The 26,696-nt window shown below is 38.6% G+C and overlaps 1 protein-coding gene across 5 annotated transcripts in view; it reads left to right on the forward strand.

Moving 5' to 3' along the window:
• CDK6 (cyclin dependent kinase 6) overlaps positions 1-26,696 on the forward strand; it is a 238,151-nt gene that overhangs the window by 192,066 nt on the left and 19,389 nt on the right. The gene's annotated exons all lie outside the window — the stretch shown is intronic.

Consider the following 26,696-nt stretch of genomic DNA (forward strand, 5'->3'; position numbering starts at 1 on the left):
CTTCTGGTACAATTGTAAAGCTTAGAGAAGCTTTTCAAGATGTGTTAGCACAAGGTCTGGGTATTATTTATGGTTCCTAAGCTCTGAAGGCTACTTACCTAGGCTCAACCCGACTAGAAGGTACAGTGAATTGCTTTGTGGTGTGAATTACACTGGTAATGTGGAAGTTTGCTAACATATGCTGTAATTCCAAAGGTAGTTGAGCACAGGAGTTGATGTTGGAGCCAGACTGTCTGGGTTTAAATCCTAGCCCTTCCACTTACTAGCTGTATAGCCTTGGCCAAGTGATGGAATCACCTGTGCCTCAGTTTCCTTTTTTGTGAAAATGGATAATAAAACTGCCTGTCTCATGGTTTATTGTGAGAATTTTATAATATAAAGTGCTCAAAATGGTACTGTAGCACGTTCATTGGAAGCAATAAATGTTAACTTAACTATGATTGTTATCCTTTCCTTAAACATGAAAATATTCATGAAATTGGGGCATTCGGGCTCCTTGGACTCAAGAAACAATTAATCCCAAGGATCCCCCTAAGTGAAGATGGCCTGACCACCTGTATGAGAGAAACAAACCAGGACATCCAGTCACCTATCAGGCCCTTCTGTCCCCCCTTCACTGGTGTTTTTAACTTCAAATTAGTGAGGCTTTATAGATAGTGTTGGCGTTATCACAATCCTTGCCATAAAAATCTTCATTTTTTTAACAATTGACAAACGCATTTCTCAATCTGCTGTTTCATGGAATAATGTTTCATGAGATAATAATGGGCATGCTGTGAAATGATCAGTCAATACTAAATAATTTGGGAAACACTGGGTTAAACAAAGGTTTCTGTGACTCAGGACTTATCAGAGCCCTCGTTATTAATGAAAATTTTGAATTTCCAAAGATATATACATATAGGTCATAGCTCCTCAAACATATTTGACCATGAGACTTTTTTTTTTCAAGATATGCCTCTTAAAATTTCCTGGAAGTGTTCTTCACATCCAGCTTGGGAAACAACTGCCCTAAAATAGGAGCATATTTTACCATTATTATTTAACATTTATGAATTAAGATTATTATGAATTGTAGCTTGTTGTAAAGGAGATTTTTATACTTACATATCCCAAATGTATATGTTTATATATGTGTATCCATAGTAAAAACTAAAATTAGATAAAGCAGTGAAGAGTCTATTTCTCATTTTGTAGATTAAAAATGGCCCTTGTTAGGTCAAATTAATGACTTTTCCCAGTAGTTCTTCTCTGACACGGATAATGAGATCATCTTGTAGATGGTCACTTGGCAAACACTCAGTCATCCAATATGTATTGAACTGGGCATTCTAGGTCTGTCATCCATCACTTTAGTGAAGTCTTTTATAAAATAATTTATAGTTTCAGCCAGGACTATTTATTGAGATAGTAAGTTCTATAAGGTTAGTATCCTCTATGTGAAGAAATTCCTTTCTATTGACCTAAACTTACCTCTCTCAAACGTCAGGGATTCATCCCTTCACTTGATATTCAAGACTGGTGAATACAACCAAGTTTAGTTTTATTGATTTTATAGACTTCAGCCTTATCCTCTGCCCGTTTGGTCTTTGTCTTTCTCAACTAAAAAGTCCCCATTTTTGGGGTTGTCACTTGACTCATGTCAAGACCTGTGAAGGATGTGAGATTTTTCCCCTATTTGCAAGTTAACAGATTAGTCTACCACAGTTTCATGAATGCTGGCAAAAGACACAAGACTCTTGGGTTAGAGACAAAGGCCAGTTTATTACAGCAATAGCAGTAGATACAGTATCAGCATTTGCACCAGATTCCCAATTTCCATAGGAAAATAAGAAGAGGGCCAGATGACACGTGCATGCATGCGTGAACACACACACACACACACACACACACACACACACACAGAGGTTGTGTTACAAAAACGAATCCCCAACATGAATCTTTTATAATAGTAAGTCGGCCTTACCTTTGCCCCAACAGAAGCTATTATTATGTTTAAGAGCAAACAAACCTGTTCATGCTATAGAGGGAGACACTATCATCTTCCAAAGCAGTTTACTTGAAAATCTAGTCCAGCACAAATGCAGTTAGTGTCTCTACTTGCAAGGTGTGCAGAAATACAAAGGACCCATGCAGAATTGTCTCCCAACAGGGAACAGTGGAACAGTCCACTCCCTACGTCCACTACACGACTGTTCCTTCCTCTGAGACATTTCAAGTTTCATTATATACACATCAAGATCTGTAGCCAAACCTGCAATATTTAGATGAAAATATGTTGTTGCATTTATTTCTTACTATAGAACTTAAACTCCACAGGGCAAGGATCTTTGTTTACTTGGATATCCCAGAGGCAGAGAACTAAATCCAGCACATAGTTGGCATTCAATAAAGATTCATTGAATGAGTGTGTGAATTTCCTGTATTCTTCTTATTTGGATCCATAAGTTTATTGGCTTTGCTGTGCAGAAGCAGCAGTTATATCAGTGCCTTCAAGAAACTGCCTGCAGAGATTCCTGGAGTCATCTGCCTGGAACATTGTCCACTCCCCCCCTCAACTCACGTCCTGGCTGCTCCATCTCATTCTTCCAATCTCATCTTAAATGTTATTTCCTCAAAGAGACCTTTCCTGACCCAGAATAAAATCAGTACCTGCAGGTATTCACTCTCACAACACCTCGGCTTTTTTCCTTCATAGCACTTAGCACAGTTTGCACTTATATTTATTTTAGTGTTTTCTGGCGTAAAACCTGTTTGCCCTATCACTCATGAAACTATAAACCAGACCCTCTCTAATTTACTCACCACTGTATAGCTAGTACCTAACAGAGCATGCCATAAAGTGACTACCAAGTAAATGAGTAATGAATAAATGAATGAACATACTGCAGCCTGTAGGTCAGAGCCCATCACTCTGTAAGTAGCTTTGGCATAAAATGGACCAAATGCATTGTTTGCTCCTTGCCTTTTTCAAAACAGTTTTCCCATGTTTCTCTTCAGTCACATAGTCTCAAGATTTTTCTTCAGTAGAATTTAGTCATTTTTTTTATTTTATATTCCCAGAAAGCACTTAATTTTAAATTCAGAGGTTTTATGTCATTTTACTAATCAAAACAGTATAAACATATTAAGTCAATACTGGTCCTAGCATTATTCCTTTGGTAATTCTAATGTTTACACTTATATATTTAAGTTGCATAATAAGGAAACGAAACTTACAGAAGAATCCCATGGGATTCTTCTCTCAATTAATGAATGAGCAAATATTCTTTGAAAACCTAGCAAGTGCTGGCCAGGCATGGTGGCTCACGCCTGTAATCCTAGCACTTTGGGAGGCCAAGGTGGGCAGATTACCTGAGATTGGGAGTTTAAGACCAGCCTGGCCAACATGGTGAAACCCTGTCTCTACTAAAAACACGAAAATCTGCCGGATGTCATGGCAGGCACCTGCAATCCCAGCTACTCAGGAGGCTGAGGCAGGAGAATCGCTTGAACCTGGGAGGCAGAAGTTGCAGTAAGCTGAGATCACGCCACTGCACTCCGGTCTGGGCAACACAGCAAGACTCCATCTCAAGGGGGAAAAAAAAAAAAAAAAAACCCTACCAGGTGCTTACAGTCTTTCTGGGCACTGTGGAAGATAGCAAAAACCTGAAGGCCGAGCCTCAAGGAGGTTATAAACTTCATGAGCAAATAAAAATGTGCATGATGTGTCAGCAAGTAATAATTAGCAAGCAGTATTAGACAATGCATGTGTAAGTGCTGAGCCACATGGTACAGATTTGTAAAACTGGTAAGAGCTTAGAAAACTTAGATATTACCCTGAACTAGAATAATAGGGCTTCCTGAAGTTAGTCCTGAGCTGGATTTTGGAGATATTTCATTGGATATTTAACAAGAACTTCACGAGGCAAGCCACAAAATAGCAGTGCATTCATTCAAAAGCAAGATCTGGCTGTACTGGAAGGTATAAGTTGGGAAATAGTGTCGTGTATGCGACAATCACCGTTGGACTATATGAATCACATACAGTCTTTATGAGTCCTTTTCCATTGAATTCAGTGCCATACAGAGATAAAGCCACACCTTTGGACAAATACAGCTGGGGTGAGAGCCGTCAAAAGATGGAGCCTTGCTGAGGAGTATCCACGAAGTAAATAAACTCTGAAGAAAAGACTTGGAAGGTCATCCAACATACTCATAAATTCCAGCTATTACCAAAGATGAAAGGGAAGTGAGAGCCATGAGGAACAATAGGAAGGAGTGCCCCTGCCCCCTCTAACTGCCTGTTTACAGGAGGGGAGGAGCGGCAGTGCTGCCCAGATGGCAGAGCCAAAGTTAGAATGAAGCTTCCTCACCCTAAGACCTCTTTAGGAAATCCTGTTTGTGATGGTGGCTTCACTGTGAAGTCATCAGGAGCACCCCCAGGGTTGCAGGAGCACACTTCTGGATTGAACCATGGTTTCTAATGCTGATTTGAAATCTTATTATCATGTGCACTCAGCAAGATAGAAACTGCATAGCAGGTGAAGCTTGGGTCAGACTTTATTTTGCAAGTATTTACTTATCTTTCTTGTACGATGGAAATGCTGGCAACACAATAGCTTAAAAACAAGATAAGCCTCATCTTTTTTCCTGTATGGGTATGTTAGGGAATGATGGTTTTGATGGCCTTTAAAAAGCAGGAAAGGGCAAAGCCCTGTGATGCCATTTCTTTGGCATTTCATTACTTCATTAAGAGAATTATCCTAGAAGCCCGGGAGCTGTAATACGGCTTAAAAACCGATGAGAGCTGAGTGAAAACACTTTAGACTCCAAATCAAATTAACCAGAAGGTTCATCCCAAAGAGACCCACTTTTGTATTCGCACCTGGGGTGTGTACTTTTCCTTCTGCCACTCAAGTGCTTTTGCATGTGGGGGTGGGCAATTTGCTTTCCATGCCAAACCCGATGAAATGGGATTTGTCTTCCCTCTCAGACGGGTGGCCAAGCTGTGACAGAGAGGGCTCTGCCTGGCTGCTTGCCTCTTTGGACATGCAGCACTGTGGCAGTGCAGTGCCAGGCCCCATATCTGACCCTGTGGCCTCACAATCTGGAGGCCCACATTGGCAGCCTGGGGTGGTGACAGCTTTGGTCAGTTGGTGTGGAGTTCCACTGGCAGACAAAGAAGAGCACGCGAGCCTGCTGATCCAGGGTCCTTCTGTATGATAGAAGAAACTTCTAAGGTCCGGGTAATGTGTGAACCACTGGAATGCCTGTTCAATAATTAAAGTATGAGCTTTCCTTCCTCTGTTTCAGGGTGGACCAGGCCTTGGGAAAGGAATTTTGGCCTTCCCCGAATGTACACATTACTTAATGTGTCCTTCTACACTTATTACATGCATCAGGAGCAGATTTCACAAGCCTTCTTCCTATGAGACTAGGTTAGTGACTAGAGTTAATTATTCAGTAGTTAAAGGAAATATTGTGATGGAGGGAAAAATAGATTTCTGGAAGCCAGGGAGTAGAGGGCCTCAGAATGTCAAATTGCTCCATGAAAAGAGTACGCAGCCATTTTTATTTCAGTCTTTGAACATGAGATAGTAATCGTGATTTGAATTCTCTAAACCTCAAAAATATTCCCTTCTTAACTGTAAATAGCCACTTGTCCAAACCCCACATATCCGTGGGGAGCTTCTGTTCTCCCAGAGAAAATGCAGTTAGATTATAGCAAAGAAAGGGACCCTAGGTCTCCCCCTCCTGCCTTAAGAGGAATCTCTAGTATCTCTACTCATGAGATAATAAAATGTATCATTTTCAGAAATTTGAAGAAGGGAGGTCAGGACTCACCAGTGCTGTTTCAAAAGCCTTTTGATTGTGAGTGCCACATCTGACCACTGCACAGATAGCACTGAGAAAGAAAATTGGACCCAGCTCTCTGCTTTTGCCTTCCATTCTCCCACTAAGGGTCCACATGAACAGCAAGCTTGGCCTGGTTTCCTTAGGTCCCTCTGGGCCCATTTCTTTTCTTTCATCATCTTTCCTAAAGCTGATACGGCAATTCCATGGGGAAGAAACAAATAGTACACTTGGATGAACTCTGCGAAACACAAAGACCTTTCCTCTTATCCCTGATTTTAAAGGGATTTTTCTGTATTTAATAAATAAATAAATGAGAACAGTTTTAGATTGAATAGTAAGTGTCCCATTTATATCACATTTGTGATGTTTTGAACAGGGTGAAGGAAACCATTCGTGATAAAGCCACATGGATTATAACATCGTGGTTGACTTGTTTAACAGAACCCAAGTCATAAAGCTCCCTTGAAGAGTACTCAAAAAGTCTAGCTACAACCAAAGATGAAAAGAAAGTGAATAGACTTCAGCAGCCCTGCCTCCTCTGTTTCATCCTTTAGGTTAAATGTCACCTCCTTAAAGAGGCTTTTTCTATTCTTCTCCACCAGCGTATCTTATTTTCTTCATAACACTTAACACTTAATGATTTTCTTTCTCCCTAAACTGTAAGCCTCACAAGGGCAGGGACCCTGTCAGTCTTATTTTTGTGTTCCCTACACTCAGCATAGTGATAAGCACATCACAGACTCCAAATGTGCTGAATGAGTGAATGAGCTGCTGAAGCGTGCTATAATGGCAAACCCGTTCCAAGTTCTTCACGGACTTACAGGCTCCTTGGGATCACCTCTTTCTTTTCTTAGAACCAACTGAAGAATACTACTTGGTCTCAACATCAGGCTTACCAGTGTTATTCCTATTTGTTCATTTGTATTTTTAAAAACCTGGGATTTGGCCAGGCGTGGTGGCTTAAGCCTGTAATCCCAACACTTTGGGAGGCCAAGGCAAGCAGACCACTTGAGTCCTGGAGTTCGAGACTGGCCTGGGCAACATGACCAAACCCTGTCTCTACAAAAAATTAGTCAGGTGTGTTGGTGCGTACCTATAGTCCCAGCTACCTTGGAGGCTGAAGTGAGAGGATCACCTGAGCCCAGGAGGTCAAGGCTGCATTGAGCTGTGATCACACAACTGCATTCCAGCTTGGGTGACAGAGGTAGACCCTGTCTCAAAAACAAAAACAAAAAAAAACACTGCTTTTTTCAGCCTGAGTCTCAAGTCCACTAGCAGTTCCATGGTCATAGCCAAATGATGCAATGTAGTGAAGTGGACATGAGAGCCAACTTTGGAGCATCTAGTTGTCTCTATCTCTTCTTAGCTCAGTGATGATGAGTTATTATTAACCATCCCTCAATCTCAGTTTCCTCAATTGTAAAATGAGGATATTAATATATATCCCCCACATAGCATTGATCTGAGGTTAAACAGTGTGTATAAAGCACTTTTGTCTTTTGCATTGTACATGTTCAGTGAAACTTAGCCACTGAACTTCCTGTTCATGATGTTAAATTACCTTGGTGTATCATTTTTCCAGAACAGGATAAAGGATGGCTTCTTGTCGGAGGGAACAGAAGACATTAGAATAATTCAGAGTCAAAAAAGGCCCAGGACCTGGAGTACTGGAATTCTAGACAGAGCCTCGAGCCTGGGGTACACAGCATGAACTGAGGTCACAGCAGGCTGGGCGGCATGGCCGAATGACTCAATAGTGAAGTGATGACTAATCATTGTAGTGCTCCTTATGTCTCTCCCCCTGTATCCCACCACAGTCACCACAAAGGCCAGAGCTGGTCCTAGAGTCTGGCAAAAGGCTGAGCATGCAAGTGAGTTTAAGGAAACCCATCTAGTAAGATTAAAGAAACTAGGCAGGGCTCTGGGGTCAAGGCATGGGGTCAGCTGACTGCTCCACAAGGAGGAGTTGGGGGCTCCTACTTGGTCTTCCCTTGTTTTCCATAGTTCCTCATGTAATCCAGAGGGCAGTCCCCAAGGCTCTCAGAGTCTTACTCTGAGCCACAGGAAGAAGTACCTTATGCCAGCTCATAGGGGAACTCCAAACAGTCAGCAGGAAGAAACTCAATCACTCAGATGAAAATAATGGTGTCTCACCATTCTTCTATGCAGTTTGCTAAGGGGCGAGACAGAGACATTTGACTGTGAGACATTAATCGAACAGAATGTACTTTAACTGTTGCCTTTCTTATCTAAGGCTGTGGGGCTGGCTTTCTGGTTTTAATCAAGTAAAGAGCAATGACTTATGCATTTAATGATCTCACTAGACATAATTTCCTTTCATACTGGTTTGTAAGACAGGTGCTATCCTCTCCCATCTCAGGTGGAACTCAAAAGGCCCATTTGTTTTAATATTCCTGAACCATGTAGGATCAGCAATCTGGACTTTAAAAAAAAAAAATCTTATAAAAATCTGTATAATGTATGCATCTTATGTAAGTTTAACAAAAGTATACGTGGTTGTTGTAGAGCTTTTAAAATACGACTAAAGAGTATAAGTCTATAGTATCTTGCTATACCAGAAAGTAAGAAGATGCTCAAAAAATATGGGAACAGGGGCCGGGCGCGGTGGCTCAAGCCTGTAATCCCAGCACTTTGGGAGGCCGAGGCGGGTGGATCACGAGATCAGGAGATCAAGACCATCCTGGCTAACACGGTGAAACCCCGTCTCTACTAAAAATACAAAAAATTAGCCGGGCGAGGTGGCGGGCGCCTGTAGTCCCAGCTGCTCGGGAGGCTGAGGCAGGAGAATGGCATGGACCCAGGAGGTGGAGCTTGCAGTGAGCTGAGATCGTGCCACTGCACTCCAGCCTGGGCGGCAGAGCAAGACTCCGTCTCAAAAAATATATATATATGGGAACACACCAAAAAGGCACAGAATTTAGCTTGAAGGAGCCACCGGACAAATATGAGACAATTTGGGTATCAAAATATATAATTATAGTAAAGGATTATAATCTCTTGAATAAAATTAAAATCCATGAGTCCATGCTGATATAAATAAAGTGAGATAAAGGGGAGCTTTGTCTTACAGTAGACTGACAACCAATAATAACAGAGTGAATGATGGAGTTAGAAAATCATCAGTGGATGATGCTAAAACTACTGAGTGGAAATTTGATCAGGAGATTTACATAGTGTCAGGTGGCTCTTTACAAGATACTTACTTTAAAATAAAACTAAGAGGAAAGAAAAATAAACCATAAACCAGTGATCAAGAGATGACCGTTACTAATGGTTTCATAATTATCTTTCAACTGTTTTTCCTATGCATTATAACATTTTAATTTTCTTATAAAATTAGATCACCCTTTTTTGTAATCTGCTTTTCTTATATGAAAATATATCTGGATCTTATTTATTTGTATTTAAATATTCCCTGGGCATATAGTAGGCGTGTAGTAAATATTGGTTGAGTGAATGAAATTTGCGTGACTTTAAGGAAAGCTGTGATGCACATTCGTATAAGTAAAGTTTTCTTCATTCTCATTATTACTCCTTTAGGACTAATTCCCAGAAGTGGAATAGTGATACAAAGCATATTCAAAACCCTGAGCCCTTTGATACATGGAGCAAAATTGCCCTCCAGAAATATTTTTCTATTTTATTTTCTCTCCAGGGGTGTATTAAATGAATGTCATTCAATACATTTTTAAGGCGGAAGATTGGGATTAAATGTGTGTGAAATACCCAGAGTAAGACCCAGAAGTCATCAGTCAGGAAGTAGTAGTCATCCACATTCTCTTCTCTGTATCTGTAGGTTAGATTCTGTCAGGACCAAAAGCTGGGATTAGTAAGTTTTCAAAGCCTTCAGTCATAGAAAATGGAGTTTTTGTTGATACGGGAAGCTCCAAGTTGGGATAGACTCTTATTTTCATTAAGCTAGTCATATACCATATCATGTGCTATACAATCCTTCTTTTGTACCTATTGAAAAATCCTATCAACTGCGCTGGACCTGAAGTCTACTATGTCAAAGTAAATGATAAAGAGAAAAACCTGGTTCCTGTTTGTGATAGGCTAGCATTGAACATCACTGTTATCAACACAGAACCTCCATGAGGGCCCCCTTCCATTTGCACTTTGATGCTGACTGCTTAGCACGCTTAACACCAGCTGTTTCCAGTGCTGTTTCCAAAGGTGGGCAGAGCAAGGTGCAGGAAAATATACGTTCCATAGGCTAGCCAGGACCTGTGGCAACCCTTACCTCCTGACTTCAACCTCCCCCTAGTTGCAGCCAGGTGGTGTATTATCTCCTGATCTATACATTAAACATATTATTAAGGAGAACCCAGAAGAAGATTTAGAGAGATAGATACCTTTGGATTCAAAAGATAAGCAGTCAGAAAAATTATACCATAATTTGGATTTGCTTATAGTTTCCTTTTTAACTTTCACTGACTAGCATGTTCTCAAGCGATGACAGTTGGGCTGATTGAGAGCCGTTAGTCAAATCCAGTAACAGTATTAATCTGTGGTTGGAAATGACTGTTAAAGTAAGTGCCAGGCTATTCAGTTGTGGTTTTTCTTCCAGCTTCCAATGGTGCCAGGCTTCCAGCAGGAGGAATAGAGGCTGTGGTAAAGGAAACCGTTGGTAAACGAAAGAAACCAGAAACTGTCACTACTCATAACAACCAAACAAAAAAATTTACAGGAAAGGAAGGGGAGACAAAGGAAATTGTTTAAAGTGGTTGAAGCCTGCACAGTCTGATGTGATCATTAGGCGTGAGGGTGCCTCAGCATGGTGGTGCCTAAGACACTGACTCCAATTTTCCAGTGAGAACAGGAAGGCTTTAAGCACCAAAGCCATGCTGTCCAGTAATACTGCTGAGCAAGAAAGCTTTTCTTGAAGGAAGAGAATAGCGTTTAATTGAGACTATTTTTGTCAGTCTCCTAACATGCTCCTCAGACCACTAATATGCAAAAGAACCTAAGGATCTGGTCACCAAGTTACATCCAAAGAGTTTACCCCATAGTCCTTTTTACTGCCTTTTGCAGAACAAATGTTTAATAATGTCGCTATTGTTCATTGGTTATCAGGAAATAACTCATTGTAACTGAGAAGTGCTTAGCAAAGAATCTATCTCATGTGTACTTTTTTTATTTCAAGAACTTTAAGGAAGCGGCTTTCTACATGTGTTCACCAAAACTCCAAGATTTTTCTTTAATATTTTGAGAAAGTATTTTCAGTAAATCTGTATTCATTGAATGAAATATTAAGTGGATTCATAAAGAAGCAGGCAGTGTAAGTCCCAGGGTAACATCAGGAGAATCTCAATACAGTGTAGCTGAAGCATTTCATCACCCCTCAACAAGAAAATTGCTATTTTGCCAACTATTCTACCACATTGCAGTGTTTCTGAGATCTACATTTTTTTCGCATTTATTTCTAAAATCAAAATGTGAATTGCAGTCAATTGGTGACATATTAGATTTGATGAGATATGGTGGTTCTCCTTGAAAAGCAAAAGTTAGTAATTTTCAGTATATCATTGGCATCCAATGTTTGTTTAACTCTGGGGGGTCAAAAGACATCTTCAAGCGCTAATGAAGAAGACATATTTTATTTGTGGACATTTTTATTATAATTTAGTAGGTAAGTGATGTTCCTTCAAGGCATTCAAGGAACCCACTCTGGAATAAACTAAAGAGACTCTGAGTCTCAGAGTTAGTGTTGCCCACGAGGGTCACAGCCGGTCAATGGCAGAGCTGGACTGAGGTTCCTGCCCAGTCTGGAGGGTCAACATAGGGTGTGTTGTCCTGCTGCCTGTCAGAGCAGGCACAAAGCAAGACTCAATGAGGCAGACCCCAATTTGCTCTGAAGCATCCTTCTATCTGGGCATTGGCAGAATTCCCAAACGAGCGGGTAAAGGTACCAAAAAAGTTCAGCCTCAAATGAGTGGGTCAGTAAGACATGAGACAGTAAAACATTGTTCAGTTGTGGAACGTGGGATTGGTGTGGCAGAGTCACTCTGCTCCATGCTCAGCCTGCAGCCTCCTCCCTGGTATCGACGCCTTCCTACTTCCAAGGTTCATCTTTTGAAATACATCATTTATTTTAAAAATATACTGATGTTCGTAAAAATAATGCCAAAGATAGACTAAAAGTTTGTTTTTTATATCTTTTGGCAAATTTATGAATTTCCATATAAAGAAAATGAAAATGTCTTTTAAACTTTTTAGCACGCAAAACCACAGTAATCCAAAGTATACATTAGTTATGAGCTAAAATTATACCATCTGAAGGTGCATTTTATGAGCAATGCAGACAATATCTATTAACAAAATATACCAACATGTTATTTGTAATATGTTAAATACTTTTACTCATAATGCTTTATAAGCTTTAAAGGGCTGTACTTAATTAGATGAGATAAATGAACACAGTACAAACTTTCATTTTTTTTTAATGCCTTCAGCAAGTGATCAAATTTTGAAATTTATCTCAACATTCTCTTTTTTCTGCTTCCCCAAAACATGGTAATCACCTTGTATGTATACCATTGGCCTTGTCGTTGGCTGTTATTGCATAGTAGATGTTAAGAGTTTTTTAATTTGATATTTGATCTTTACTTAACCTAAATCTCAGTTTCTCCCTTTGAAATGAGGATAATGATATTTACCTAGCAGAGTGTTATTAGGAGTAAATGAGACAACATATGTAAAACAAAGCAAAGCAGCCCCTTTCCCATAATAAGTGTTCAGTAAATTGCCTTTATTATTATTATTAGCTGTTGATGTTGAAGAAAAGTTATTTACTCAACATTTTTAGGTCACACTGGTTTTTATCTACTTAATTTCTTAAAAATAATGATCTTCAGGTGAAAGTCTCTTACATATTTCCTTAAAATTCCTTCAGGATTTTAATCTAGCCAAAAGTGGTCAGAAGTTATTTTATAGTTTAAAAGAACCTAAATTTCATTTTCAAGGAAATTGTGTCCCTCAGTTATAATGCCAAGACTACCAGTGATGATCATGAAGTCTAAATGGTCAGTAATTATCCTTTATATTGGAAGTAGACATGACTAAATTGTTTTCTAAATTCAGAAGGAGTTTTTGAGTAAAACAGTCAGTTGCTGTTTAACCCGTAGGTCTATAAAACCTGACAGCCCTCTGTGGCCACATAGTCTTAAGTACATTATAGAAGAAATACCTCCTGAAGCTTTTTTTTTTATGTCTACATATGCATCTCTTTCTAAAACCATAAGTGTAGCAACATATGGCTGTATTTTTAACAACTTTTATTGTGCTTTCATATTAAAGAGTAATACACTAGCAAAATTTGTGAAGTTTTCATTTAGGAAAACACAAGCAATCGGGCTAGGCTCAGTGGCTCACACACCTGTAATCCCAGCACTTTGAGACCGAGGTGGGCAGATCACCTGCGGTCAGGAGTTCGAGACCAGCCTGGCTAACATGGCAAAACCCTGTCTCTACTAAAAATACAAAAATTAGTCGGCATGGTGGCGCATACCTGTAATCCCAGCTGCTTGGGAGGCTGAGGCAGGAGAATCGCTTGAACCCGGGAGGCAGAAGTTGCAGTGAGCCAAGATTGTGCCGCTGCACTCCAGCCTGGGCATTCCATCTCAGGGGGCAAAAAAGCACATTTCATAGATATTTTATCTTTTTTAACATATATGTTTACCAAAATGTAATTATTTCTTCCCGTACATGCTGTTTTTTATCAAATGCTGTTTCATTTCTTATGGGTGACATAAAACTTTTGCCAGTGATATTTTTCTCTTATAGTTGTAAAATCAAAAATATGACAGTTGTACCTCTCTAGAGAATGTATAATGCAAATGGATCTTATATATAATCATATCCCCTCAGCCTTCTCATTCTTGTAAGTTCATTTGCTTCATAAATAAGCTAAATAGTTTGTCCTGAAACCGGAAGTTGACCTTAATATTTGTGTTAACTGGGCGCAGTGGTGAACACCTGTAATCCCAGCACTTTGCGAGGCTAAGGCAGTGGATCACTTGAGCTCAGGAGTTCGAAACCAGCCTGGGCAACATGGCAAAACCCTATCTCTACAAAACAAACATTAGCCAGGTGTGGTGGCACACCCCTGTGGTCCCAGCTACTCAGGAGGCTGAGGTGGGTGAATGATGGAGCCTGGAAGGTGGAGGCTTCAGCAAGCTGAGATCACTTCACTGCACCCCAGCCTGGGCAACAGAATGAGACCGTGTCTCAAAAAATAGTAACAAATCGAAAAATATTTGCTACAACTTTTTTAAATGTGCTGTGATAGATTGCATTTAAATACTTGATAAAATAGTATTGTTTAGAAATCATCATTAGCAAAACTGATTACAGTTCCTGCTCTTATCATGTCCCTGACTATGTCTAAGTTACAGAATCTCCTCAGCCATAGTCCTCACCTAAATAAGGAAACGCATTTATCCCCTTATTTGTCATTTTCCTAACTTCATCATATTTAAAGTTTTCTTGGTGATCTTTGTAAATAGCACAGAAGGGTATCATGGGTAAATTAAATCTAGAGATTTGGTCCGAAGATAGGACCAAAATAACAGCACTGAATTTTCCTTGCATATTTAGTCATAATGAAACAAGGAAAAGAAACCACAGGGCAGAGAAAAAGGAGAAGGTAATACAGTATTAAGCGAAAATAAATAACTTTGGAACGAGTAAGAATTTGTTCTATTTGTTCTTGATTGGTAACCTTACTTTTACTGAGCAGGTTAATTTTATTTCTCAGCAGTTCTAACTGCTTTATTCACATGGTTTATTGTTTTGTGTTATTTTCATCCGTGATATGAAGTACGACAGAAGCTGTGATATCTGTTTTTTTTACAGATGAGCAGAGATTAAGTGGCCTGCCTGCACTCTGGGATTTATTTGTTAATCAGTTACAGAGCCAGCATTAAGCGCTGGATCTTCTGTCTCCTGGTCTATACTCCTTTCCATAACATGTGGTAAAGTGCTTCTCTCTTGTTCTAAAGAAATCTCTACAGGGGACCCAACACTGCCCTGATCTAGAAACAGCATTGTTACCTGACACGCTGGTTTGCCAGGATGACCATTCTTAAGTGTTTTAGGGAGCTAGGATTAATCTTTTTTTCCCAAGAGGAAGTAGCAATAAACTGTGCACCAAAAATAACGCTTCAGCTGCTAAATTCTGCTTAGTAGGTGGTTTCCCAAGGATGATCCAATGCAATGAGTCATCCCTCTGAGCACTTACTGCACATTATTTCTTTTTACTAATCTTCGGTGCTTTTGGTTGCATGTTTTTTAACCTTTAGAGCCCTCCTGGGAGGTTCAGAGTCTTCTCACTATGAATATAAAACAGACTCTACTACATCCCCCCACATGTCCCTCTTGTCCTTTGCTTCCTGCACTTTTCAAATCTAAGACAATCCCTCACTCAGGAGAATAGTCAGGATCATGTCCAAAGGTAAAAGATCAGCAGTAAGTTTCTCCAGAGTTAGCAGCAGCTCCATCTCATTCCCAGTATAAAAACCAGAAATGTAGATGGATGTAAATCAATGTGTGGAACTTGTATCAAGAAAACTATAAAACTTGATTGATAGACATAAAAATGACTTACCTAGATATAGAGAATATTTGATTATTAGAAAGATACTAAATATTCCATTTTCCTGAACAAGAGGATTGAATGGTTGTAAGGATATAAAATCTTTCCAAATTAATTCATAGGTTTATGCAACTCCAGTCAGAATTCCAGTGGAATTTCCTGAAATGCATTTGGAAAAGTTAAACTGGTGAAAATAGCCAAGAATTTTTTGTTACAAAAAAAAAAAGTTATGAAGAGAAACTCCTGCTACCAAGCACTAAAATACATTATACAATTACAATAATAAAAATAATGTGGTACCAGCAGAAGTGACAGAGGTTAATGGAACAGAATAGAGAATGAGACTTGAAACCCTAATTTAGGAAGTGATGCAACTTATCATAAATCACAAATCCGGGAGGACAGAACGGCATATGCAACAAATGAGAATAGGGTAATTGGTCAATTTCATGGGGGAAAAATGGTAACCTGATTAGATTATCACTATTCCTTACCACAGAACAAATGACAGATGGCTTAAAGAGTTAAATATTAAAAGTGAAACCATAAAAGAATAAAGAAACTGTGAGAAGTATTTGTGACCCTGGAATGGAGATATATTTTCAAAGCATTAACAAGTCACAAACAAAAATACTAATATATTTGATTATATAAAAACTGAAAACTTTTGTTCATCAGAAAATAAAAACACTGCCAAGTTAAAAAGCACATGATAGTCTTGGAGAAAATGAATGAATATGACAAAGGTGTAATATCCTTAATGAATAAAAGAGCTCTTAAAATTAATTGGGAAGCCACTAGCACACCCCACTGTAGCTACACTACATTCCTATCACAGTCTGTACATATCACAGTGCTAAATCATTTTATACTCATAATATAGTTCAGATGACACAGACAGTATTAGAAATTCAGATCTTATTTTCCATTCACATATTCTTTGTCCAAAGGCAGTTTAAGGAAACTAACACATTACATGATGCTATAAATACTTCAGAACAGTTTGTCCACATTGACACTTCCATTTCCTAAAATGAAACCCTCGCTGGCCCACAGAGGGAGAAAAAAAAAGGCTAGCTTTGTTAACCAGTTTTATTTCAACAAGCACATCCACATGGTAAGAACTTCCTCTGATGAGTCATCCACAGTTGTCAAACACCAACTTTCCTTTGTTTGGCCCATGCAGAAATCAGGTCTGTGGAAGCACAGCTCCAGAGTCTGAATCATTTAATTGTGTTTTATTCATATCTGAATTTGCATCTGTCACAAACCCAATGTATCCACCGTGAAAAATTGCATCCTTCAAATATTACTGAACAAAAAATCCCTATTCAAATAGGTCTGTTCTGTCTAGATTGCCTGTGAAATTTCTGAGGAATGTTGTGGGCTCTGTTTCCTGTACCAAATTGTTGAGTTATCACACATCATTGGATTCTACCCAAAGTGTGCTGGATAGGCATATTATATTCAGACAGGATACCAGTTGTCTTTACCATTCATAAAGGAAAAAGAAAAGATTACTCCTGCTCCCTGTCATAAGATATAAACTAAGAGGTAGGTGAAAAATGTGTGTGTACCCATAGTTTTTTTAATGTGTCCTTGATTCTTGTCTTCACCAAGGTTTGAGTTTTATTCAGTCATAGCTTTGTTATGCACTTTCTTGTCACCCTATACTTGTTCAAAACTAAGGACTATAGTCAAGACTCAGATCCTGTCCTGGGATATGGTGCCATCTTAGCTTGTTTGGAAAAAAAAAATCTTTAGAGATACCATCATATCCATTTGTATATAAAAAGAGAAAAGAATGGAAGCGATGCTGTGTATTTTATTTTCATCTATTTACTCTATTTTCCAAATTTTCTACAATGTATATGTATTTTATAATCAAAATAATCTGTTACTTTTTAAATTTTTTATTTTGAATTTTTGTGGCTACATAGTAGATATATATGGTGTATATGAGATGTTTTAATGCAGGCATGCAATCATTTGCTATTTTTGACAGTACCCATGATGTATCATTCAGCATATAAATTCAGTAAATAAGCTTTTTGAAAAAGTTAAACTTGCTGTTGGGCCAGTAAAATTTTATTCTGATAAAATAAATGCTAGCTTTTGTTGATTAATCATCACACTAAACTCTCAATACTAGACACTGGTAGACAACATCACTGACATTCAAGGGCCAGAGCCCTTATTTATATGTTGAGCACATTATAATTTTTTAAGGAAAAAATGAGAAAATCAGTCTTTCAGTGTTTGGACTATTTTTAACCAATGATTGAATCCAATTTGAGAATATTTTTAGATCATTTGTAATGCTCTATGACTGATACTTTTGGTTCCATTTTGAGCAAACCTTCTTTTTTTTAAAGAAGCCACTTCAGCCAACAGACACTTCCATTTCAGAAAAATGTCTAGTGATTATTTTCCCCCAAAGGCAATGTGAAAACCTTCAGCCTCAGAAAAATGTCATTTTGTTGACATCCGGCTGATGTCAATATTAGAGTTTTTGCAAGAGAAAGGTGTGTGAGCATAGAGGTGACGATAATTATATATTCAAAGATGCACCCACAACAGAGCCCATAAGACTGCCTTTGGCAAAAAAATGTTGTGTTGAAGACAAAACCAGTGGATTCAGAGGTTAAAAGTAAGAAGTGGTTTTGAGAGCCACATTTTGGTTACCATAATGTATGTAGTATGTGCTGTTGAAATGTCTCTATTAGACAGACTTACTTTTGTATTTTCTAATTTTTATTCCTTGTGTCAATATTGTTTTGAAGTCAGCCTATCATGAGAGAAAACTTGATTCACTTAGCTAGTTCGTTTTCAGAGGTGTGTGTTACTGATTAATGTAGCACTCTCTCTTGTTACACCTACATAGCACTTGAGAATCATTCTCAACCCAGCTTACAGCCTATCACTACCAACCAAATTGGATGAAATCTCCTTGTCATCCTATATGTGTAGGTAGCTCCCCGCCAGTGACCCCCTAGTTGTGGTTGCCTCCTTAGATCCAGCACTTCCTGCAGACTATTAATTTAACACTGTGGACCTAACCATAGGCAATGCTCTTTCCCTGCCAAAGAGGCAAGATGCGTACAGTTTTACAAGGTCATTTACTGAGAGAGAGAAATAACATCTTGAATTGTGGTATGAAGAGGGGACTGCCCCCGGTCTAGTCCCTTATTACACAGTAGCAGCGAGTTGTTAGGAAAAAATAGAATAAAACCTGTCTGTCTGGACCACTTTCATTCTGATTGTTTTGAGGTATGCTTATTTGATTTTTTTTAACAGCCTGCCCCACTGAAATAACAAAGAACTTAATTTTTTTTTAAAATTCTGTCTTCTACAGCCTCTTGTTCTGAGTCTCCTGGATTGGGTGACCAACCATCCCGGTTTGCCTGGGACAGAGAGGTTTCCCAGGACACAGCATTTTCAGTACTGAAACTGGGACAATCTTGGGCAAACTGGGCTCGTTGGTTACCCTATTCCTGGGCCCTCTCCTACCCAAATGACCAGGTATTGAAGAACAACAGTGCTAAGGTTCCCACTCATGAACGAATTCCCTGGTAAAGCTTTGCCTTCTTTCCCAGGAAGGCACAGTATAAAGCAAGACTAGGAGTTGTGAGACAGAATAAGTTTATTACGGGGTATGGTGAGGTTCTAATTTGGTTGAGTGATATCTGTAGTTCAGAGTTCTGCTGCAGAATGAAGGCAATTGATAAGCCCTGAGCCCAGTTAATAATCAAAGTCTCACTAATTAATCAATGGCACTAATGTTGCCAGGTGTCCCTGATCGTCTCTAATCTTCTATTCTGTCTCCACACCACACCATCACCTTTGCTCCAAATGACCTCCCAGCATGTTGTCATTAAAGTGTTTCAATGCTAAGCCCAATTTAAAGTATAGTGAGTATTATAGCTAGAATTTCCACAAGGGAGCAGGAGGGTTATCCAAGCTCTGTGGTTATATGAAGAGACAGAAGACAGTATTCCCCGGAGTGTTGAACCTGCGATATCTGACTATTAAAGAAGCCCAGGGGGACAGGGGTGATTCCATGGGGGCACCATATCCTTGACTTGCCTCCAATTTGTTAATAACACTAATATAAAGTCTTTATCCTTGCAAATTGTAGCTTCCTAAGTTTGACTCAGATTTATTTTCCTCTTCCTAAAACTTTCTTTCAGTTGCAAAGTTATTCAGTACTTGCTAGTCGCCTAACTTCACAGTTAGATTGAGAATTAAAATGCAATAATGTTTTAGGAACCCAGCCCTTAGAAAGTGCTAAATATATCATCGTTTCTTTCCCAGCCTTAACAATCCCCCTGAACAGTGTGATTGGAGAGCAAGAGATAAGGGAGGCTTTGGAAGGGAAATAAATAAATAAATAAATCATGTAATTTGGCAAGAAAAAATATCCAAAAGCATATAAAATGAAGAGTTGGATCCTAGTCACAGAAAGACAAACCACATTCATTGCTGCTATAGTGGGCAAGGATGTGCCAGCCCAGCTTTTTAATTTTAAAATTATGGAAGGTATATTGTATTCAGTAATAGGAGGAAGGATGTGTTACTGACTGAATGTTTGTGTCCCTTCCAAAATTCTTACGTTGAAGCCCTAACCCCCATTGTGATGCTATTTGGAGATGGGGCTTCTGGGAGATTATTAGGGTTAAATGAGGTCATGAGGATGGGACTCCCATGATTGGATTAGTGCCATTATAAGAAGAGACACCGAAGAGCGTGCCCTCTCTCTAGCCACATGAGTACATAGCAAGAAAGCAGGTACAAGCCAGGAAGAGGGATCTTACCAGAAGCCTAAATTGTTGAGTTACCATGCTGGCACCCTGATCTCAGGCTTTCCACCGTCCAGACCCACAAGAAAATTAATTTCTGTTGTTTAAGCCACCCAGATTGCAGTACTCTGTTATTGCAGCCTGAGCAGACTAAGGCAGGAAGAGATGACATGGGGAAAATAGAAATGAAATTCTTTGAATATTTAAGAGAAATAATTATTTCTTGCAAATGGGAGATACTCATTCAATTTTTGTCAGTGATTAGAGATGACTTTTTCATCTCAATGACCACTTAGTCTTATTTTAGTCATATGTAAAATTGACTCAGTAAATATATTAATTTATGAGTTTTGTAATGTTTCAGAAATCTGAAGTAGTTTGGTGAGTTCTAGTTTAATTTTGATCCTCAATTTTGAGTTGAAAAATGGTAGGGTTTGTCTCTCTGCTCTCCCTCTCTTTCTTTCTCTCCCTCTCTCTCTAGAGGAAGTTACTCATAGTCTAGTAAATATGAGCCCTCTGTGGATAAATAAATTATTCACATCTGGTAACAAGGAAAAATTAATTCAGCTATTTATTTTTAAGGAAATTACCAGACTCATAGTCCCTCCTATGGACAGTGATGCCAGCACACACTCTAACTTGTGTTAGAGACACAAGTCTTTCCTCTAAGTGGCACCTCCCTTGCCTGGCAGAGGTTTTTTCCTATCAGTCTCAGTCTCTGTGACGGAACTTCGTCTCAGATTCTTCTTTCTGCCACAGTCTTTCCTTCTCATTACTTGGGCTTTAAATTGTTTTTTTCTGTGCTGTTTCCTACCAGCTCTTCTCCCTTTCTGGACCAGTTTTACTTCTTCAAGTGCGTCTTTCCCCTCCCCACCCTCCTTAATGCTATACTGTTTTGCCTTTGCTACACTTTTTTTCAACACTTCTCTTTCTTTGTCTTCCAAGGAGACCATCCCTAGCCTGCATACCTGGCTGAAGCAAGCACTGGAGGGCAAAGTTCCTATCCTGCTTGCCTCTTGCTGCTTCTGTGAAGGTTTTCGCAAGGTTTTGGATATAGGAGAATAATTGTCAGCCAGCCCCAGTTTTTAAATACACATTATTTGCAGGCAGATATTGTCTGGTGCCACAGACAGATTAAAGCATAAACAGATACAACAATATAAATTGGATTTGGAGTTGGCTCTTGGTGTGTATACATCTAATCATATATACGTATCTCTGCAGATACACCTGCTTGCACTTGAGTTACCCAGAGATGAACCAAGGAAGTGAATTTTGAGACAGGAGGAGCTGAAGTTGAAGGAAAGAAGGGACAGAAATCCTTCTTGCAGAGAGGAGCAATAACCACTCAGCATGTATTAATTGAGTTCCAATTATAGCCAAACTGGGCAGTAAATTAAGTACTCTGAATACAGAATCAAGTAAGGGTTGGCCCTGTCCTCAGAGAACTTCCAGTTTGTGTGTAGAGACCAACAGGTAAACAAGTATAATAGAGTGCATTAGTATTAAAGTAGGGAATGAAGAGGTGAGATGAACAGATCATATACATTCAGTGTGTGGCAAGAGGCAATGTTGTCGGGTTTTTTCCTTCTGATTTTAAAACTAATTAACACTCATAAAATGCAGTATAGAAAAGTAGAGGCCGGGTGCGGTGGCTCAAGCCTGTAATCCCAGCACTCTGGGAGGCCGAGACGGGCGGATCACGAGGTCAGGAGATCAAGACCATCCTGGCTAATACGGTGAAACCCCGTCTCTACTAAAAAAATACAAAAAACTAGCCGGGCGAGGTGGCGGGCGCCTGTAGTCCCAGCTACTCGGGAGGCTGAGGCAGGAGAATGGCGTAAACCCGGGAGACGGAGCTTGCAGTGAGCTGAGATCCGGCCACTGCACTCCAACCCGGGCGACAGAGCGAGACTCCATCTCACAAAAATAAAAAAAAGAAAAGTAGAAAAATGCAGAAAATAAATCATTCAATCATCTCACCATCCAAAGTGAAGCATAAGATAATAGTTTCATACCAGTGCCTGGTTTTTTTTTTTTGGCATGCATGCATAGACATTTTTGGTTTATTATTTAACCCCAATCTGATAAATCAGGTGTTTGGAAAGATTCAGATCATAACAATAGATTATCAAAACTTGTGGAGCACATGTCTCCAGACAAGTACTTGATTGAATATATGGTAAAATGTTTGTCACTGTACTTTAATACCATGTGCTTAAGCCTTTCATATATGTAGACCTAACAGTTTTCCTAGCAGTTTTTTTTTTATTTATTTTTGTGTGTGTGTGGATGGGTTCCAAATTCTTAGCAGTTTTTTTACCCTCCTCCTGAATCTGTAATGTTTGCTTGGAAATATAATTTCTTAACCACCTTTTTTAACAGATCTATCAAAATATAGTTGATAAAACCACGCAATTCACCAATATAAATAGTACAATTCAGTGTTTTTTTTTTCAGTTTAGCGTATTCACAGAGTTGTGCCACTATCACCACAATCAATTTTAGAACATTTTTATCTCCCCAGAAAGAAACACCATACCCATTAGCAATCTGTCTTGGTCAGCTTGGGTTGCTAACAAAATACCATGAACTGGATTGGCTTATAAACAACAAAAAGTTATTCCTCATAGTTCTGGAGGCTGGGAAGTCCAAGATCAGAGCCAGTATCTGGAGAGGGTTCATTTCCTCATTCATTGATGATCATCATCTTGCTGTGTCTTCATATGACAAAAGGGACAAGGGAGCCTTCCAGGGTCTCTGTTATAAGGGCACTAATCCCTCTCTTGACATAATTACCTCCCAAAGGCCCCCAGTTCCTAATGCCATCACCTTAGGGATTAAGATTTCAACACAGGAAATTTTCAGGGGAATAGACCTTCAGTCTGCTTACAGTCAGTTCCCTCAAATCCCCTAGTCCCAGGCAACAACCAGTCTACTTTCTGATCCTATAAATTTACATTGTCTATATAAATGGAATCATATTATGTGTGGTCGTTTGTGACTGGCTGCTTTTACTGAGCATAATGGTTTCAAGGGTCCCCCATGTTGTCTCAGTACTTCATTCTTTTTATGACTCACTGATATTCCTTTATAAGTCCATACCACATTCTGTTTATCCATTTATCAGTTGATGGACATTTGGATTGTTGCCACTTTTTGGCTATTATGAATAATGCTGCTATGAACATTCATGTACAAGTTTTTATGTGAACCTGCATGTTAATGCTCTTGGGTATATACAGTTAGGTATGCCTAACTACCTTTTTTGCAGATTATTCATTCCCAAATTTCAGTGAAATGTTTTATATAATTTTATTATAAAAGGAAAATATTTAAAACTAAGTCAATTACCTTCTAATCTCCTCTCCCCACCACCTCCATCTATCTCATTCTGCCAGTCTTTACTAATAATATAATACAAACTTAAAATCATGCTTCTCCTTTCAAATCATGTTCAGACTTCCATCAAGTTCTGATCATCTTCTTCTAAATGTCTTTGCATCTCTAGCCATTTCCTTGTCCCACCTAGTTGAGGCCCTTGTCGTCTTACTTGTACAGTGACTTCCCAGTTGACCTCCTTGGCTTGGTTTCCATCCCCTCTTACTGACTCAGTAAACCCCTGCCAAATTAGTCTTTCTAAAACACTTCTTCTGTATTGCTGTTCATTGAAGTCAGACAGATCAGCTTAGCCACATACTCATCTGTGTTTCCTTAGATGTTACTTTACTTCTCCTCTGTAAAAGAAAGTTAATCAAACCACCTCCTAACATTCTATTAAGATGAAATGATGACCGCGACTTCTGTCTCCCACTGGTAAAATGAGGTAAACTTCTACTCAGTGATTCTGCATCTGTATATCTTGTCTCCTTGTCTCCTATTATTAATGTATAAATACATATTATATGTATATCATATGACTATTACATTATATATATTACATACATTATAATTATATACTTTAAAATATAATTTATATTTTATATGTATGTATTTCTTAGTATCTCCCAGCACCGATTACAGCCATATGTACTTAGTGGGTGATCAGTCAATTAGTGTGTACTAAGTAGATCAGTTAATTGATTTTCTGCTTAATCCAGTTATTTGAATAGGTGGTAATTGCAAGGTGATAAGTTAACAATTTTAACTTAACTGATAACAACTCTAGAATGGAATATGGGAATGAGTATAAAATAATAGATATTATCCAGTAATATTTTTGAAAGATCACTTTATGAACATGGAAAATTCCTCCACTAATCAAGAAAAATAGCCGTCAAGGCATAGCTGCAGGTCAAATACAGGTTACAAAGGTGTTCTATAGGTTAACCCATGACTTCCTTGTCTTTTGAGTACAATGAAAGTATTGTAACTAAATGAAATCTTTCATCCCCCATTATGCATGAATCATTTCCTTTCTATAACAGACATACCAGTATCCGCTTCTCATCTGTTAAAAAAACACACCCAACTTCTAAATGTTGTTTGCCACTGTTACTGAGATTACAAATGATACTATGCATTTTTTTACTTGTTTGTTTAAAAAGGCATATAATCTGAAACTTAGTCCCCTTGGTAATTTGACCTGAGAAAATTTATCTCACTGATAGGCTTGAATACTTAGTGAGGGTTTGTGTGTGTGTGTGTGTGTGTGTGTAGTGAGGGTTTGTGTGTGTGTGTGTATGTGTGTGTGTGTGTTTTGTTTTTGTTTTGTTTTTTTGGCAAAACTGCATACAGGAAGTGATATTGCCAATTCAGAATTAATCTTTATTGAAAAATGTGGCATTCATCCTTTAGAAAATTCTTTTCTTGATAAAGTTGTAAGAGCTGTAACATGTAAGCAATATATAGTGACCCCAGAGGAAAGACTGTTAGACTTAAATGTGACTTGGACCTCACCACATAGTGGCAAATGGTTCCTTCCTTTCTAGTTCACCATTTGAAATACTTTACGTGACTATCTGGGTATGATATTGGCCAGGAAGAAGAGAGATGTCTCTCTGTCTCTCTGTCTCTCTCTCTGTGTGTGTGTGTGTGTGTGTGTGTGTGTGTGTGTGTGTGTGTGTTTAGTTACCACTTAATTGTAACTCTGCTATAAGCTGGGCATTCTAGTAGCTGAGATATATTCATAATCTCACTTAGTTGATCCTATGAGGTAAGTGTCATTATCTCCATTTTACAAATGAAGCAACTAAGTCTAAGAAATTAAGAGACTTTCCTAAGATCATATAGGAAGAAACAGCTAAATAGAGATTCACTCCCAGGACAGTCCATCACCAAATAGGCCCTTTCCCCAATCAAAAAAATTTCTTGAAAAATCAACATGTTAACTAAAAAGAAATAAAAGGAGAGGGGAATATTGTGCCCTTAATTAAATCATGTAACATCTCCAATAGTCAGTTTCCTCATCTGAAAATAGGGATGATTATACTACTACATTTCTCCTGGAATTTTTGTGAGAATTAAGTGAGATTACGTTTGGGGCACTTGGCACTAGGCCAGATACAACATTCATGCTCAATAAATTATAGTTGTTAAGATTCCATTTTTTGCCTTTTTTTGGAAGTTTTAGAAAAAATTTGGACTTCTCACCTTGTCATCTTTTAAGACCTGTCAAGATGTGTTTTAGAACCCAACTGCATGATTCTTTATGAATTTGGCTGCATTAGTGATGTGCGGGTGGCTTATATTAGTTTTATAGGACTGCCACAACAGACTGGATTGCTTAAACAACAAAAGCTTATTTTCTCATAGTTCTGGAGGCTGGAAGTCCAAGATGAAGGTGTCAGCAGGTTTAGTTTCTTCTGAGGGCTCTCTTTTAGGCTTACCTTCTCATGGTTCTCACATGTTTATTTCTCTGTGTGCATGTGCACCCCAATATGTCTTTGTGTCCAAATGGCTTCTTCTCAAGGAAAACAGTCAGATCGGATTAGGGCCCGCCCTGTCTTATTTTACTTACTTGTTTAAAGGTTCTATATCCAAATACAGTTAAATTCAGAGATCTTGGGAGTTGGGCTTCAACATGAATTTGGGGGAAAAAAAATTCAGCCCATCACCTTGCCATAAGTAAATTCTTTTCCACTGCATTTGGAAATAATTATTTTCAGGAATAGTAACATGAATAGAAAGTATGGTTGAGAAACACTAAGGTGTATTCTAACCACTGAAATGCTATGACTGCAGGATTCTCCATATATGGCCATATATAGTGAGTTCATTTATTGTTCACAGAAAATATTTAAGAATTCAAGATTAAGGCTCTATAATTTGATATATAATATAAAAAGAAATATCACACCTGATAATAGACTACAAATATTTTTAATACATTAGTGTTGAAAATTACCTGTTTATGGCATTTGTTGAGGAAGGAATTAGGAACGTTTACTTGTACCATAGGTGTATGCAAAATCAAATCAAATGTTTAGTAACTGCATCTGTCA

This window comes from Macaca fascicularis, chromosome 3 (genome assembly GCF_037993035.2).
Source record: "Macaca fascicularis isolate 582-1 chromosome 3, T2T-MFA8v1.1".
In the NCBI taxonomy this organism is placed as follows: Eukaryota; Metazoa; Chordata; class Mammalia; order Primates; family Cercopithecidae; genus Macaca; species Macaca fascicularis.